Below are 19,547 nucleotides of genomic sequence, written 5' to 3'. Positions count from 1 at the left end.
GCTTGTGCCTACATGTTAGCATGTGTTTCGTTCGTTCTCTTCTGAAAAATATTTGTAAGCTGCTGTTTCATGCATAGTCTACCTGTGTTAAGCGTATAATTTCTGTATTCCCTCACAAATATGTGCATGCCAACCTATGCGTGGAATAGGACAAGAGCGCTTCATAATTGATTATTAGCTGACACCTACCGTCACCCATCGTAGCATGTCATTAGGCACGTACAACTGCAGTAGCAATGAGGGACATTATGGGTAGGCTTAGAGTTTTTACCCACAATGTGCATTTGCATGCCATTGATGTATACCCATGATCATGTAGCAAAGTGCTTTGCACATGTGAAATGGGGAAGGTTTGTAACCTGACTATTGGCATGCATCATGGAGTAACTTGCAGTTATGTTGGGTACAAGCATTCATCCACAGACATCTGGGTTTACATGAACAAAATGGAGACAATGATCTAGCTTCCCATTGGGCAACATGCGGAGGGCCTTCTACAAGTACTTCCAAATCTCTGAGCCTCTCAAGCATCCAAAGGACTAATGGCATCTACTGATGCACTCATAGTATGTCATTGTAAGGGGTGCCAGACATTAGTGTTGATTTCCCTGGGACTTGCTGATTCATTGTGTTTTGGATTTTAGAGACATATGTTTCTGTCATTTTGCACATTTTGTGTACATTTCCAAGCCAAATGTGTGGCACATCTGAGCAGCATTAGTACTACCTCCATGACTTCATTGGGAAAAATTTCAATGAAGTGTGCATTGTGGACATGTTTCCAGTGTGACATGAGTATTTCCATGTCACTTTCTCCAGGCTATTGTACTGTTGTCAACAGCATGACATGTTCTGGGAGCATCATTTCCTATTGTTGTGTTATTCTTTATGTGACAAATAGACGTTGTGTGGGATCTGTGGGAATGGAGTTGGCATTGGGTTACTATTGTCTGACAACAGGTAAGTGATGTATGCTCCATGAGGCAAAGTATTGAAGGTTATGCGGTCTCTTACTTGTTCAATGGTTACTGTGATTGACAACTTCAGCCATGCAAATGTAGTTGTCTGAGATCCTTATTTTCCTGTGGGCAACTGTTGACAGTTCACGTGGTATGCATGCATATGGTATGTAGAGGCCACTTAGGTGGAGTCTGTTGCTGGGGCCTACTTGACCTCATGGTAATGATTGCTAATCACAACTGTTGTTCAAGTGTGATCATGGACATGTGATGACCCTATTTCTCTTTCTACTTGCAGCATCAGCACAGAAAAGCACAAGAGGAAGGGCACAGCTGAGCCGGGAAGCATCTGGCCATATGACCTCAGGTCAAGGCACCACCAACACAGAGGGACCCAGTGCCCCTGAGGGTGAGGGAAGTGCCACTGGGGAAACTGGATCTACATCCTCGTCATCATGGGATCTTTCTTCCAGTGGTCACTCCCCAGTGGAGGTAGACCCATCAGGACATATTCTTGTACCATCTTTGTCCATCACTCCCAGGTCTATTGCCACCCTCCTTGTTACTCCCCACCCAGTTGGCCGTGCTCGCTTACAAGCGGGTGGGCATCTCCTTTGCTGCAGGCATCTCTGCCCCAGCCTCTGTGAGCCCTGCTGCCCTGAGTGAGGAGGCTATTGACCTCCTGAGAAGTATCTCAGGGGGTCAAACTGCCATTGTGAATGCCATCCAAGGGTTGTTCACCGAACTGCAGCAGACTAATGCATTCCTGGAAGGCATTCATAGTGCAATGTCTGGCCCACAGAGATATTTTCAGGTTCTGGCCTCCTCACTGACAGCAGCCAGTCACCCACCACTGTCGATCCCCCTTCCACCTCCCTTTTCCTAATCCTGATCCACGTTAACCTACCCATCCCAAGCACACAGACAGATCCGCATGTACCCACCTCAATACACAAGAGCACCACTCATAAATAGAAACACTACAAAACACATTGGCACACAAGCACTCAACAGACACCCACACACACATCAGCCACCACTTCCCCAGGCACCCCCACTACCCCCCGTACCACACACCACATCAAGCATACCCACAGGCACCACCACAACAGTCAATGACACACTCACCACCACCCCAACAGACACACAGACATCAACCACATCCACCATACCTGCAGACCCCAACAGGCACACAGACATCTACCACATCCATCATACCTGCAGACACCACCCCAATAGACACACAGACATCAACCACATCCACCATACCTGCAAACCCCATGACAACAGGCACACAGACATCTACCACATCCACCATACCTGCAGACACCACCCCAATAGGCACACAGACATCCACCACATCCATCATACCTGCAGACACCACCCCAACAGACACACACACATCCACCACTCCATCACCCAGCACCTCCATCTCCCAGCCCCAAGACACGCAAACACACACATTCACACACACAACAGACATCACCCACACATAAGTCTTTTTCACACACACACACACACACTCAAGACATCCACACCGACACAACAAACAGCCACTCCCTTGACCTCCAAATCCGCATCCCCTTCTGCTGGCGATCCCCATGTTCCTAAGAAAGATTTTTTGTTTGAGCTTGTTCTTTACCCCTGTTCCTTCTATCCCCTGTCCCAAACCCAAGAGGCCCTGACATACATCCCAACCTATCTCTTCCACCTCAAAGTCCTTCTCTGTCACACCTGCCCACCCTGCAAGCATCCGTAGCCCTCCCCCCAAGATGAAGCCCACCCCTTGAAAGAAGCAGTGCACCCTTCCCAAACCTGAAAACACCAATTATAAATATGAGCCACCCCACACTCCAAGGACGATCCTTGAGGTACCTTCCTGTCCACTTGATGCCCCTTCCTGTGGAGGTTTCCTGGCATTAATGGGAGTCAAGTGTTGGCAAAATACTGTGCTATCAAGGACTATGATATGGACTGGACAATGACCTTGAGCAATTTACATTTGGTTTAAAGTAAACTTTTTGGGGTATACATTTGTCCTGAAAATCCTCTTCTACCTTTATGGTATTCCTGGTTAATTTTTGTTGTGTGGGTGTTTCAACCTGCTTGCTGATCCATTTGCTGTTGCTTGCAATATCTGACTTTGTGGGTTTTGCTAATGTCACCCAAGACAAAGGTATCTGTTGACTGTATGAATATGTTGGGGTAAATGCAATAGTGGTGTCATAGCATTATGTTCTGCTTGGTATGATAAGTATTTCATCTTGTGTTGTCTAATGTGAGCATGTATGGTGTTGGACTTGTCCCCTTGATAAAGATTGTAGATTCCTTTCATGTGCAGCTTGGGTTTTCTTAGTGCAGACGTGCAGAGTGTTAAATTAGGCTACCTTTATTTGCATTTGACTGTGCATGTGTCCATTTAGCTATGTGTACTTTGCAGTACTATGCAGCAACTTCATGTAGCTGTATGACTCATGCAGTTGGAGTTGTATTTGATTTGTTGACCTGCACTTCCACATTGTACAGATCGGCATTGACTCTAGTATCATTTGTCCCTGAGATACATACAGGGTCAGTTCCTGTGCAACTGTTGTTTTAGGGGCAAGTGCAAAGTGAAATGTGTCCCAGTGCAGCATTCTTCTTTGAGTGCTCCTGATGCCCCCATCCCTGCTGTGAAGGTATTGTTTGCATAGTTAGCCTTGATATTTGTCTCTCTGATTACTGTGCATTCCACTGTCCTTCCACTGTGTTGCAATGTGGGTGATGTGTGTGTCCATTGCAGGGCTGTTTAATGGGAGTGGTGTTTGTGTTCTATGACGCATCCACACATATGTTTTTTGAATGTGACAGCAGACTCTGGCATGTGTGCAATGTGAGTTGTATTTGTAGATGTAATGTTGCTGTGTTGTTGCTTTTGTGTGATACATGTGTAGACTTCACTGTCCCTGTGCATGAGATGAGCAGATGTGTGTTTTTGTGTAGTGTTTCAGTGCAGAGTGTGTCCTGCCCAAAGGGTGTGTTTCATGACTGTGATTGTGTCCTTATTTGTGAATGATTCTGATCCAGGACACAATGATTTGTGCTTGATGCCGTAGCATAACTTCCATCTCATGTGGATGACAGTAAAATGATTTGTTGTTAAGCATAATGACACAGGTCGGTGTGTGTATTTATGGTTGGTTGCATCCGAAGCAGTGTGAATTTTGTGCACCTTTGATGATTAGCAGCAGCGACAGGACATATGTGATGGGCTCCATGGCATCACAGGACATGTAAGGCTGCCTGCATGTGAGTGTCTCCTTCTATTCTGTCTGCTTTCTCTGCTGCAACATGGTGGTTGGACCGCCACAGTCACATTGGCAGTGTGTAACCTCCTAATGAGTACGGCGCAAAAACTGTCTCTGCCAGCCTGTTTGTGCTGCCTCACGACCGCAACAGTCTGTTCTGCCTGGCGATGCTGGCAGAACCTCGGCTGTCTTTGCTCAGTAGGCCTGCATGACTCGCAATACGGTGGAAGTCTGACTGCCACCCTGACAGCAGTCACACTGCCACCTCCGCCAGGGCGGTCCATGGACCGCCAAACTCGTAATGAAGCCCTTAGTCTCTTTTCTGGTTCTTTATCCCCTCAACCTCAAACGAGGGTCCTTGGCAGGCCAGCTTGTGGTTCGGCAACAGTGGCTTGCTTCAGTGAGAGGCCTCAGTGAAATCCTGGAGGTCTTGGTTCTTTTCATTAATAGCGAAGAGCTCTGGAACTCCAGCAAGGCAACCCTGAAATTTAGGCCAGGTCACAGTTTGATGCCGCCGGCTTCACTCTCGACAATGGGTCCTTTACCTTGTGGAGCGTTTTTCCAAAAATGCTCCAAATGTCTCCAAACTTTTGGATCTTCTTCCAAAAGGTCATTTTGGAGTCTTGAAGGATACACAAAACCAGCCAAGGTTCCAGAAGTTCTGAGTTGCTTCTTCGAGTTGGGATGACATATACTACAATGCACCTGGTAAAATCCTTAAAAGTCCACTGTATGCTGTCAGCTAGGCTCTTGCAGCAGGAGTTGATGCAGGGAACTCTTGGTAACTCCTTTGTACCTGTTGCTTACAGGGAGTCCGCTCCTAGATCTTTTGAAGCAGAAGGCAAAGTCTTCCTTGTGGTGAAGCCCGGAGTATGCAGCCAGTGTAGTCCCTCAAAGTGAAGTTCTTCTTGGTGCAGACCAGTGTTTCAGCAGGGAATTCTCTTCTGATTTTATACAGCAGGGATCTGAGTTGCTGGGCAGCTCTCTCACTTCTATCCAGATTTCTGTGCTGGCAAGTAGGGGGACACCCCTGACCATTGGGGTACAGGGTGCACCCTCTGTGATGACAACATCATGGGAAGTGTGGCACATTTTTGTCTCAGAAAGCACTGTTTCTCAAAAATTCAAGATGGAGAAAGTCTCTCCTGGAGGTTCAGGTCTGGCTAACCCTACAGGTAACCTTTCCCTGCACTCCCCTTCCAGATCATTTCCAAATCTATTTAAAGGGGCTCCCATCTTTCTGGTGTGGAGGAAATGGGGGAGATCTGTGTCTGTCCCAACTGTCTTTCCCCTTTTGAAGACCAGTTTGGCTACATAGCACCCTTCCTGCTCTGGAATCTGCTGCTGTAATTCTCCTCCCACTAGATGCTTCCTCTGTCTTCGCTTAGGCCACTCCACATCTCATCAAAGCTGCCTGGCCAGCCTGTTAAAGGCTGACCAATCAGGATAGGCTGCTACAGGGCTAACTTTAGGTAACTTTAGGAAAGAGTTCTAAAACTCTTTCTCCGTAATAGTTATGATAGATCTAATATTGGCAAGTTGTTAGATTGATATTAACTATCATTTTACCACTTTGAAGCACATGTTTATCTCACTTCTATCAAACAATAGACTTTATTAGTTTTAAATAAAGCCTTCCCATATTAGCATATGGAGCTAATGTACTATAATAAGGAAAAAGGAAATTGGCAGTTTTTCCCTCAACAGTGCTTACAAACATCTTTTATAATGTCCCTTCTTATAATTACAAGGCACTCTACACTTGTGGCATGTAGGGCAGACATTAGTAATGCCTTCTAAGTACAAATAGGTTAGTTTGAGACCTTGAAAGTACTTTGAATTCCAAAGTAGAATTTGGGCTTCATTTTATTTTAAAAGCAGACAGCAAGGCAGGGCTGCCTTTCAAATGACAGCAGACACCACAGCAGTTCATCCATAAGTCCCTTAGCTCTACTAAGGTCCCTAAACCTACATGCGCCCCCTTTACTAGGTACTTGCAGGTAGGTTGTCAGAGCCAAACATAATTGTACCTTTTAAACAGAGCACTGTCCCTGAGCCTGGTTAGCAGAGCCCAGGCACAGTCAGAGTCAGTAACCACCAGTAGCAGTCAAAAAATGTGGGTGATCAGGGAAAAAAGATGACTTTCTAACATTCAGGCCCTCATTACAATCATGGTGGTCAGTGTTAAAGTGGCGGTAATACCGCCAACAGGCCGGCAGTAAGAAAAATTGGATCACGACCAGGGTGGAAACCGCCAACACAGACAGCCACTTTAACACTCCGACCACCATGGCGGTAGCAACAGACAGACGGAAGACAATGTACCGCCCACCCCATCACAACCCGCCAATCCGGCAGCTTTTCCGAGGCGGTACCAACGCCATCAAAAGCACAGTGGAAACAGAACACAGAAGGGAAACCACTCACCTCTCGACACTCAACGAAGAACCAGGACGCCATGGAGCCTGATTTACAGGTCCTGCCCATGATGGTCTACCTCTATATCTACCAGGAATACGAAAGGTGGCGGCGACGACCACGGTGAGTACTGCACCTAGTACACAGGGGTGGGGGGGGAAAAAGAGAGTGACACACACACGCAACACCCCCACCCCCACCCCCACCACCATACACACAAACACATGGAACAACATTACATTTACACCCCGTAACCCCCTGGAAGAACGAAAGGACAAAGGGAATTGAGTAAAATCAGTGATATATTTGAAATAGGCAGATATACGTAACGAATACAAAAACAGTATTTACAAAAATATACAATATGTACATAAGGCCGTACATTGTCCCTTACAAATGTCCGTGGGCCACTGGGCCAAAAATCATGGGCCAAACCCACACTTGACTCCTGCCTCAATACGAAGAGAACACAGCAGGGGCATCAGGGCGAAAACACACAGGCACCTCAGTGGGACGGGGAAGGGGGGCACCTCAGCCGGAAGATGGGACAACGTCACTGCTCCTGGAGGGGGCTCCATGCCCACAGCGATGTCCTGGGGAGTGCAAGGCCACAGTCTCTCAAGTCTCTCCAGTGGGTTGTTTGCCCACTGCTTGGTCCTGGGGAGTGCAAAGCCACAGTCTCTCAACTGGGTGGTTTGCCCACTGCTTGGTCCTGGGGAGTGCAAAGCCACAGTCTCTCTAGTGGATGGCTTCTCCACTGGTTCTGGAGGGGGCCTTGTGCCCAGTGTGCTTCATCCTGCCATGGAGGGGGTGAGTGGCTGCATATCTCCACTGGTTCTGGAGGGGGCCTTGGCCCAGTGATGCAACACTTGGGGTGTGGCAGTTCACATTCCCTCACCTGGGTGTCTGAGGCATGAGATTTGCAGGGACCAGGTTGCATGATAGTCCATGGAGGCAGGGCTAGACTCCATCCTGCGGCGGCTAAGGCTACAAACTGGTGGTAGTGCCGGTGCTGGTGGGGGTGCTGCCAGTGGTGGTGGGAGGCTCCAGCCCGTCTCCTGCAGCCTCGGACGGCTGCCCACTGGGGCTGCTGCTGCTGGTAGTGGTCCTACTGTCAGCGATGCAGGTGGTGGTGCTTGCGGCGGTGCTTGCGGCGGTGCTTGCGGCTGGCTTGCGGCGGTGCTTGCAGCGGGCTGCTGGTGGTGCTGACCATGGTTCAGGTGCTGGTGCTGCCAGTGGTGGAGGGAGGCTCCAGACCTTCTCCTGCAGCCTCGGACGGCTGCCTACTTGGGATGCTGCTGCTGACAGTAGTGGTGCTAGCGGTGCTGCAGGTGGCGGTGCTTGCGGCGGGGCTGCTGGAGGTGCTGCCTGCGGGGCAGGTGGTGGGGATGGTGGTTGTGCTGGTGGGCACCAGGCCTTCACCTGCAGCCTCCAACAGCTGAAGTGCCTTGCCTTGGGTTTTCTGCCCCTTCCTCACCTTGGCAGATACTGTTGAGACCTTGGCTCTGGCAGCTGGAGTTTTAGAGGAGGCCCTGCTGGGTGGTTCGTGCTCCTTGCCCTTTGCTGCATGCTGTCCCCTTCTTCACCTTGGCATTTGGCAGAATGGTTTTATCCTTTGCATGAGTTGGTGGCACGCTGGCTGGGCTGACGGTTGCCCCCTTTAAGCCTCTGTGAGTTGCATGTACCATAGCGGATGCCGACTTGGTGGCTAAGGTGCTGGCCTGGGTTCTGGACACCCTGGCCCGAGTGGAAGGATGGGGGGAGGGGTAGGGAAGAGGTCAATGTTTGCCAAAAAAAGTTTTTAGACACACTGGGGTGGGAAGAGGGAGAGGGTTTGGGAGTGGAGGAAGAGGGAGTGGTTGTAGGAGGTCTCTGTCTGCTGAGTTTGGGTGAAAGTGCATGGACTGGATGCTGTTGTGAGGTGGATGGCTGTTGGGTGGGTGGGTGCTTGCGTTTGTGTACTTTGGGAGGTGGGGTCACTGACACACTGGGAGAGGACACAGGGGATGTGTGCATGGATGTGGGGGTGGTGACTGCCAGTGAGGGGTGATTAGGGATGGGCGGGCTGGTGATGGAGGTAGTGGATGAGGATGTAGTGTATGCAGGTGTGAGTGGAGACACTACTGGGAGGGAGGTGGACGAGGAGGAGGAGGGGGACACAGTGGAGGCAGTGGATGTTGGTGTGTCTGCATGGGGATGGTGCTTGTGTGAGTGCCTGTGGGATGATGTGTGGTGCTTGGGTTTGCCTGAGCCACTTCTGTGTGTTGATTTGGGTGAATGCTGGTCTGAAGGCGTGCTTGGGATAGACTGGGGTTGAGGGGATTGGGACTGGGTAGAGGAAGTTGGAGGGGGAGGCTGGAGACAGGTACAAGGGCTGCCATCAGTGTTGAGACCAGCGCCTGAAATGCACTCTGTTAGGCCGCCACCCCAGAGTGAATGCCCTCCAGGTATACATTTGTTTATTGCAAATGCCTCTCAACACCCTGGATGGCATTCAGAATGGTTGACTGCCCAACAGTGAGGGATCTCTGGAGGTCAATAGCCTCCTCATTGAGAGCAGCAGGGCTGACTGGGGCAGGGCCTGAGGTGCCTGGGGCAAAGGAGATGCCCACCCTCCTCGGATGTCTCTGCCCCCCCCACATGTGGCTTACATACACAGCACTCCATACATTCATGGCCTACGCATCATGCTCACAGTGTACTCACCTGTTTGTCTGGAGGACCATAGAGTAACGTGTACTGGGGTAGGACACCATCCACCAGTTTCTCCAACTCCTCCACAGTGAAGGCAATGACCCTTTCCTCAGACACATGTGCCATTGTCGCTTCCAGACACAGGTCACAGCAGCACTTGCAGTGTAGGTCCTCTCCTGTTGATGGTCAGGTAGCAAGTGAATGAACAGATCGAAAATGGCAGTGACGTCTGCAGCGGTGTGTACCGTCACCGCCAGCGTACATCGCCATTGGCTTCTGAAACCCATAGGGCCCAACGATAACCAATGCGAAGTTGCGCTGCAGTCTTCGACCGCCTACCGCGACAGCACACAATGCCAGCGGAATTACCTCATTTCCACTTGTCCCTCCTCACAGGTCAGGCAACCGCCATTTCAGGGGCGCACACGGCATGGCACCTAACTGCGTCACAGCAGACATTGGCACAGCAAATGATTGTCGGATTCACATCTTGTTTCTTTAGAGTAAACAAATCATCATTAGTGCAATAGATGTGTGAATAGGACCCTCTGCTCACCGTTTTCTTCCATAGGCTTCAACCACTGAGGCTGAATATGAGATGGCAGCATCTTCCAGTGTACAGACCCCTGGTGGACCTTGCTACAATGGAGGACAGACACATGATCATAACCTACAGACTTGATTGTGCCACAGTCCTAGAGCTGTGTGCAAAATTGGAGCAGACCTGATGTCAGCTATCTGCCAGCCCACAGGTATCCCCCCTCTAGTGCAAATCTTGTCAGTGCTCCATTCCCTGGCTAGTGGTTCCTTCCAAATAACAGTGGCCATGGCATTAGGGATGTCCCAGCCAATGTTCTCCAACGTGTTGACCAGAGTATGCTGAAACACATGCGCAGCTTCATCGTGTTCCCCCAGGTGGAGGATTTGGGCACAGTGAAAGCTGACTTTTATGCCCTGGATATCCCCAACATCATTGGTGCCATTGATGGTACACATGTGGCATTTGTCCCCACACCCCCGGAGAAATGAACAAGTTTTCAGGAATAGAAAAAGCTATCATTCTATGAATGTGCAGATGGTGTGTTTGGCGGACCAGTACATCTCCCATGTGAATGCCAAATATCCTGGCTCTGTGCATTACGCCTTTATCTTGAGGAATAGCAGCATCCCAAATGTGATGGGCCAACTCCAGAGGCACCAAGTGTGGCTAATAGCTGAGCCCAAGGTCCCCACACAGTACGAGTAGGTGTCTGAGTATGGGGTTGTCCCTAAGGGTTAGTGTGTTTCCTCGATATTTGCAGGTGACTCTGGTTACCCCAACTTCTCATGGATACTAACCCCAGTGAGGAATGCCAGGACAAGGGCAGAGGAACATTACAATGAGGCACATGGGCGTAGAAGGAGGATTATTGAAAGGACCTTCGGCCTCCTGAAGGCCAGGTTCTGGTGCCTCCATCTGGCAGGTGGCTCCCTGTACTACTCACCCAAGAAGGTGTGCCAGATCATCGTTGCATGTTGCATGTTGCACAACCTGGCCTTGAGACGCCAGGTGCCTTTTCTGCAGGAGAATGTGCCTGGAGATGGTCTTGTGGCAGCAGTGGAGCCTGTGGACAGTGAGGAAGAGGAGGCAGAGGAAAAAGATGTTGACAACAGAAGCAATATAATTCAGCAGTACTTCCAGTGACACTCAGGTAAGACACTATAAGTTCACTTTACATTTCAGTTTTCTGTTGGACATTGTACATGGCAGCCTGTTTCCCTATGTCTATGGCCACTGACTATACCCTTTGGCATCTCTATTTTCGGATCTCTGTGCCCCACTCTGGCTCCTGCTATGTGTACTGCTGCCCACCAAAGGTCATTACAAAATATATTTCACTGTACATTTGAGTTGTAATGCTTTGATAATGTTGTACTAATACATATGTGAATCATTTGACAGACTCCAGATTAGTATTTGTTCCAAGGGTGTTTATTTAAGTTCTTATAAGTAGAGGGGGATGTGCAATCGGCTGGGCTGATGGTGAAGGAAAGTCCATGGTAGAGTCCAGTCTCTTGGTATCACAGGTGCATTGTCCAATGGGGCGTAGGAAGGGGAGTAATGGCAGTTCAATGTGGACAGGGTGACAGAGTGGGACAGAAGGGTGACAATCAGGAGAGTCTTATTTCCTGGCGGGGGTCTTGGCAATCGTCTCTGGCTTCTGCCTGGATCGCACGGACTGTTTGCAGGGTGGTTCTCCTTCTGCAGGGGGTGGGGTGCTGGTGGCCTGTTGCTCCTGTGGCAGGGTCTCCTGTCCACTAGTGCGGGTGGAGGTGGAAGGCTGTTAATCGGTTTGGCTAGTGTCAGGGGCCCGTTGTTGTGCCATGTCCCTCATGGTCTTTCCCATGTCAGCCAGCACCCCTGCAATGGTGACCAGGATGGTGTAGATGTTTTTTAAGTCATCCCTGATCCACAGGTACTATCCCTCCTGCAGCCGCTGGGTCTCCTGCAACTTGGCCAGTATGTGGCCCATCATCTCCTGGGAATGGTGGTATGCTCCCAGGATATTGAAGCGTGCCTTGTGGAGAGTGGGTTCCCTGGACCTGTCCTCCCCCTGTCGCACAGCAGTCCTCCCAGCTTCCCTGTTGTCCTGTGCCTCTGTCCCCTGAAACGTGTGCCCATTGCCACTGACCCCAGGTCCCAGATCGTCCTGGGTTTGTGGGGTTGCCTGGTGTCCCTGTAGTGGTGCACACACTGCTGATTGATGTGTCCTGGGGACAGTGGCATGGGCCCGCTGGGTGGGTGCAGTGCTGGTGTTTCCTGAGGGGGGGGGCTCTGTGGTGGGTTGGGACTGTGGCAGGGGAACCAACTGTCCAGAGGTCCTGGATGGGCCAGGTTGGTCATCCTGATCCAGGTGTGCAGAGCTGCTGTCGTCACTGTGGGCCTCTTCAGGGGGGACTGGATGTAGCTGGCACCTCCTCTCCGGTGACGTTGAGTATGTGTCCTGTGGGGATGCAAATGCACTGTTAGTGTATCTGCGTGTGTCATCTTGTGCATGGGTGTGTTTCATTGTATGATTGTGATTTCCCTGTCAGCTTGGCCTTGTGTGAGTGGTGAGTTTGTGGGCTTGGTGAGTCTCTCTAGTGGGCATGCTTTAGTGATGGGTAGTCATGCAGGTCTGTGTTGGGGGTCCATGCATTGGTGTTACATGCAGGGCTTGGTATTGTGATGGGTGGGTTGTGATGTGGGGTATGTGTGAGGTGGTGGAGTGATGGGGGTGAGGGTAGGGGTAGGAGTTTGTGATGGCATGCAGGTAGGGTGGGGGGGAAAAAGTAGTAAAGATTTGACTTACCAGAGTCCAATCCTCCTGCTACTCCTGTGTGGCCCTCAGGATACATTAATGCCACGACTTGCTCCTCCCATGTTGTTAGTTGTGGGGGAGGAAGTGAGGGTCCACCGCCAGTCCTCTGTACGGCTATCTGGTTTCTTGCAACCACAGAACTCACCTTCCCCCGTAGGTCGTTCCATCTCTTCCTGATGTCATCCCATGTTCTTGGATGCTGTCTCACGGCGTTGACCCTGTCCACTATTCTCCGCCATAGCTCCATCTTCCTTGCAATGGACGTCTGCTGCACCTGTGATCCGAATAGCTATGGCTCTACCCTGATGATTTCCTCCATCATGACCCTTAGCTCCTCCTCTGAAAACCTGGGGTGTCTTTGTGGTGCCATGGATGCGGTGTGAGTGATATGTGTGACGATGTGTGGGGTGATGTGTGGGGTGATGTGTTGGGGTGTATGCTGTGATGTGCATGGATGGTATATGGGTTATGGTGTTCTGTGGCTCAGATTGAGTGGGTGCTCCTGGCTTGTCTCTCTCTGTGTTGGCGATCTTGTTTTTCATTGAAAGGGTTGTGGGTAATGTGGGTGTGTGTTTTATAGTGGGGTGTAAGTGTGTGTGTGTGGTGTGTATATGTGTGTCAGGTGTGTGTAGTTAGAAGTTTCCAATGTGGTGGTGTTTTGTAAATGTGTGTGTATTTTGAGAGCGGCGGTGTGTACTACCAATGGTTTACCGTGGTTGAAAGACCGCTGCGGTGATTCGTGGCTCGTGATAATGTGGGCGTATTCCTGTTGGCGTAACGGTGTGGGTTCTGCTATCTCCAGTTTATCACTGACCTTGGTGTGGCGGACTTGTGTGGGTGTAAGTATAGTGGCGGTATTCTCAGTGTAGGTCATAATACCCGTAGCGGAATACCGCCGCGGTCACGGTATGTTGGCGGGCGTCAGCGCGGCGGTAGGTGGCATTTACCGCCAGGGTTGTAATGAGGGCCTCAGTATTTTGCTTGGTTCATTTCAATCTCAAGATTTTAGGATTTTATTTCTTTTATAAAAGTATATCTTCACACTTTGTTTTATGAAAAGCAGAATCTTAAGTTTTTCATCCTTAAAGAATATTCATGTTAATGTAAAAAGGAAGAATTCTGATATCTTGAAATATTGGCGCTAGGGGTTTCATGTGGTGTCAAGGGAGTTCTATGTTGACAGTTGGTGGCCGGTGCTGGTGGGCGAGATCTGCTATTAAACATCGTCCATTCAACCTTGCTTCATTCAATTTATTGATGAACGTTACAGATGGAAGCGATTGCGTGCATATGTCTAATGAATTTTAATAAGCAGCCCTAATGCCTTAGCAACGGCTTTAATATTCCACAACATGCCAACAGTCCTGGAATATTGCCTCTTTAATGCTGTCCACCAAGAATGATGATGTTTTCAACCTAGAACTGTAAATCTTTTTCAGGTGCATTTGTTTCTATAAACGATTTCCTCGATTTTAACTAACGCTTCTTCTTATCCAGATGAAGCAGAATACAAATTAGAGCACTGCATGACAAAACTTTCTGGGCCAGATGTAGCAAAGAAACATTTTGTGACTTGCAAATAGCGAACTCGCAAAATGTTATGCAGAGCGGTGTCTCAGACACCGTCTGCGAGTCGGTATGGGGTCGCAATGACCCACCTCATTAATATTAATGAGGTGGGTCGCAAATTGCGGCCCCATACCGACTATGGGCACTCACAAACATGGAGGCCTGCTGTAGTCAGCAGACCTCCATGTTCGTGACTGCTTTTAAATAAAGCAGTTTTCTTTTTTTAAGTGTAGCCCGTTTTCCTTAAAGGAAAACGAGCTGCACTTAAAAAAAAATCCGAAACCTTTAGTTTCAGTATTTTTTCAGGGTAGGTAGTGGTCCCTTGGACCACTACCTGCCCTGAAAAAATAATTTGGGGTCCATTCACAAAGAGGAAAGGGTCCCATGGGGACCCCTTCCAATTTGCGAGTGGGTTACCATCCACTTGAAGTGGATGGTAACTGCGACACCCTTTGCGACCGCATATGCGGTCGCAAATGGTATTGCATACCACTAGGAATCGCAAATAGGAAGGGAACACCCCTTCCTATTTGCGATTCTGAAATGCATTTTGCGAGTCGGTCCCGACTCGCAGAATGCATTTCTGCATAGGAAAATGCGATTTGCGACTCGCAAACAGCAGTTTTTGCCGTTTGCGACTCACAAATCCTTTCCTACATCTGGCCCTCTGTTCATTCTACGTTAGTACATCACCAAATATTATTTCCTCTTTCTATTTTTTATACAAATTAACACAAATGCAATTACAGAAGAATCAGCAATTTTGCATTCTTCTGACCAAATCACTGTAATCATCCAGAGAGGGATGATTCAAGCCTCAGTGTTTGTAATAAAATTTCAATTTTCTGTAAACGTTTCAAAATCACATTTTATCATAAGGCCAGAGATTCTCATTACGTTCAGTTCAAGGGACTTGCTCCACACACCTGAATACTTATTTAATGGGCTTGATGTGAAATGTTACAAGTGTTAAATCATTGGGCCAATCTGAGGAAATAACTCTTCAAACTTCCACCATTCACAAAAATAATTAAAGCCGTTGATCCTACCACTGAACCAGCACCAAACTGTTCTACAATAATCTCAGATTCTTTCACATCATATTGAACTCATCATACAATCGTAGCTACGGCAAATGGCATGTGGTTTCACCTGTGCAATCATCAGCTGAATCGTATGAGCTGAATCTCACCTCATATTTCTTCAGACATCTCATCATACAACTTTGGTTGTGTTAGAAATTGGGTCTCTCGTTGCCAGACATATGCACCCTGTCCAAGTAGGGACCACAATCCCTATCAGGGCAAGTCATATGCACAATCTAAGTTAACTTGGGCTCACCCTCTGGTAGCTTGGCATACAGCAGCCAGGCTTAACTTAAGAGGCAATGCATAAAATATTTGTGCAACACTTAAAATACAGCTCAATGCACTGACTCAATGAAAACACCACAAAAAAGATCTGCTGAAACAGTACCTTTGATAGGGCAAAGCGTCAACGTCGATGGCATGATGCATTTATATGTTACATGCAGTCGGGTGACTACATCGTCATTGGGCTCCGATGAAGTGAATGCGTTGTGTTATCAACAGGCCGCACAGAGCGTCCTCATGGGGCCAGGCAGGCTGTGAATACATCAGCTTTGAATGAGTGATGCAACAAAATTTTACACAAACTCGAGGTGATGTGTCGTTTTTTGCAGAAATCAGCTGCAGAACCCACTTCTGAGGCCCAGGACTGGAGAGGGGGCACTCCAGGCAAGGGTAGGACTCACAGATGGCAGAGTCCAGTAGCACCAGGAGAGTTGCAAGCAGTCTTTCATGTCCCTGAGACTGCAGAAGAACAGGGGGCAAGCCCTTGGAAATGTTCTGGCCAGGAAGACGGGTCCTGTCATTACCCTCAGCAGGGCAGAGATCAGCAGGCAACAGGGCAGCTCACCAATGCAGAGAAGCAGTTCCTTGGAACAGTCAGTGTAGGCAGAGTGGCAACCCTGAAAGCACAGTAGTCTTTACTCCAGCAGAGTTCTTCCCCAGTCCAGTAGTGATCTGATTTGGGAGAGGGGGGGGAGGGGTCTGTGACCCACTAGTTAGACTCCAAAATGACTTTGATATGGGAGATGACTTCAAAGGAACTCTCTGAATGGCACCTGCCAGGCTATCTGTGGGGGGTAATCAGTCCTTTGTGTGGGGTCAGGCAACTACCCTTGTAAGTGTAGACCTCTATGCTCCTCTCTGCCCAGGAAGCCCAGTCAGTATGCAGGTCAGTGCTTAATTTGTGCTTGTTGATTCCGGTGCTGAGCACCCGTACTTATTTGCTGCGAGCAAAAGACACATATGTGAAAGACGAAAGAAGGAAAAACTAAAAAGGGTCATAAAGGGAGAAAGTAGAAAGTTGCAGGATGAGCTGCAGGGGCAGGGGTTGCCGTAAATGGATTGAAGAGGCCTGAGATGGCTTCAGGATTACGCTGCCTCAGTATTCAGTGCTGGCAGATTTAATTACAGCAGCCTCGTGTTTAAGAGAAGGTCTTTGAGCACCGGCACCTCTTGATTTACAAATTAATCACTGATGTAGATGAATGCAGATGCAGCTGAGTAACCTTTGTTTTGGCTGTCTGCAGAGAATGAACACATGCAGCTGTCACCCAGCCCCGTCTAATTGTGTATTGGAGACAGGCTGTCTGGCACACAGAGCAGTAAGAGCAGAGAAATTCCCATTTCTAAAAGTGGCATTTCGAAAATAGTAATGTTAAATCCGACCTTACCATTAAAGAGGATTTATCATTACCATTCAAATGAAATCAATCTCTTCTGATTGAGAATTACAGCTTAAAAGTATATTAAAGAATTCCCAGTGCTGGCCTAGAAGAGGAGTAAGCCTCATAGTAATGAAAAACAACTTTATTTGTTCTTCATTACCAAGAAATGTGCAACTTACAATTAAATGTCGTGCCTTTTACCTACATAGCACCCTGACCTATGGGTTACCTAGGGCTTACCTTAGGGGTGAGTTATATGTACAAAAATTGGAGTTTAAGGCTTGGCAAAGGGTTTTAAATGCCAAGTTGAAGTGGCAGTAAAATTGCACACACAGGATCTGCAATGGCAGGCCCGAGGCATGTTTAAGGTCACTGAAGTGGGTAGCACAATCAGTGCTGCAGGCCCACTAGGAGGATTTAATTTAGAGGCCCTGGGTATATGGCATACTCCGTTACAAGAGACAAGTAAATTAAATATGCCAAACAGATGTAACCCAATGTTACCATATTAAGAGAAGAGAGCACATGCACTTTAGCAATGGTTAGCAGTGGTAAAGGGTTTAGAATCCAAAACGGCAATAAAAGGGTCAGAAACAGAGGTGGAGGAATACAAAGGGGCATATTTATACTTGTTTTGCTCCAAATTTGCGTCATTTGTTTTACTCAAATTTGGTGCAAAACTAACTCCATATTTATACTTTGGCGCTTGACCCGTCTAGCGACAAAGTTATGAAGTTAAAGTCATTTTTGGGACGTGGAAACCTACTTTTGGCAATGAAATCCAAAGTAGGCGTTCCCGTGCAAAAAATGACTCTATGGCCATAGAGCCATATTTATCCCTCTGTGCTAAAATCACGCATGGGAGGAGGAGGGGTCAAATAATGGTGCAAAGCTTGCTTTGCACCATTATTTAACGTCTGGTTCTGGACAGGCGTTAAGGGACCTGTGGGCCTATTTCCAGGCTCCAGGGACACCCACACCAGAGGGACAGCGGAGGATGGAGGACACTATCCCAGGTAAGTATAGATAAGTTCAGGTAAGCATTTTTTTTAAGTGCCATTGGGGGCCCTGAAATGGGCCCCCCTGCATGACACTGGGAGCAATGGCCATGCCCAGGGGACCCTGGTCTCCTATGCTGGCCATTGGGGTCGTGGGCATGACTCCTTTCTTTTCTGAGACAGGAGTCATGTGGTATGAATTGTTTTGTGTCAGAAAATGACACTAGGCTGGTTAGATTCATTTAATTTTTTTACTCCAACCTGCCTAACGTCATTTTTTGGTGCAAAACTCCCTTCTTCCATACCGCCAGCCCCACCCGGCTAACGTCATTTTTTTTACGTAGCCTACCCTTTCCACCGGCTTGCTCCATTCCCTAAATATGGTGACCGGTTGGTGCTCAGAAATAGTGCAAGACAGTGCTAAACCTTTTAGTGCAAAACTGCGTTAGTGCAGTGCTGCACCAAAAAGTATAAACCAGGGCCAAAATGTTTGGGGGTAACCCTGCAAAAAGGGCCATTTCCAACAGGTTGTTAATGGATATTTCACCACTCTGGAAGATGATTTTGTTTTCATGCTAACATTAAAAAAACACCGTCAAGTGTCTAAAATATATCATTTGTATCGAGAGTCTTGACATCAGAGATACAACTAAATTACACCAAAGGAGCATCATCAGCTTCCTAGCTGTTTCAGATTTAAAGCACAAATGACTTCCCAAGTGTAAAAACGCATTCACATCTCAATAGCTGTGTACTTAAGGCTTCCGACGTCTCTTGGAATGAATGCACTAAATTCATTTACAAACCAATGCGTTTCTCCCCCCACCAAAATACCTTAAATCTAAACATGGCCTACTGCTATTGGAATGCACTGATTGTGCAGTAACTGAACTCTTTCCTATACATGACTTTCAAAAAATTCACCACCACTACTATAAATTAACCTACAGGACCCAATTCAGAACACCAATTGGTATTGTTAACGCGTCCAGCCCTTATAAATTACCTGCACCTGGACACGTTGGAGGTCGGTGAATCTTTTAACCGAGTCGGGCTCTCCTCATCCTAAAATAGTCGAGTCACTCAGATCAATAATCAATAACTATTGTAGTTGGTAATCAATACTCAATTAATAGATCAATATAGCACATCAAAATCAATAACGGTCGGTATTTCGGCGCACCATGACCTTTCAGTCATGAATAACCACACCAGTTTATTAAAAGTTAGTGAGTTTATTTCCCTATATTAACAAAGCTAGCACGATATATATATGTCTCAAAACCAATTGATATATGAATATTAACATTACTAGCTGTCCATAACGGCGGAAGAAATGCAATCTCCGTAAAATCTGAATAATGATACACTCTGTTATCGCAATGCAAATCACCAATATGACTAACTGTATTTGACTAATTGCATACATTGGTCAGCATAACAAGATTTCAATTTAGCATGGTACATTGAATGGATACCTCGACTAACCTCTAATTAGCATCAGCATGTGGGGCTTCATGCAAAAC

This window comes from Pleurodeles waltl, chromosome 3_1, assembly GCF_031143425.1.
Source record: "Pleurodeles waltl isolate 20211129_DDA chromosome 3_1, aPleWal1.hap1.20221129, whole genome shotgun sequence".
NCBI classification, from domain to species: Eukaryota; Metazoa; Chordata; class Amphibia; order Caudata; family Salamandridae; genus Pleurodeles; species Pleurodeles waltl.
The sequence above is the reverse complement of the archived record's forward strand: the minus strand, read 5'-3'. Positions refer to the sequence as shown.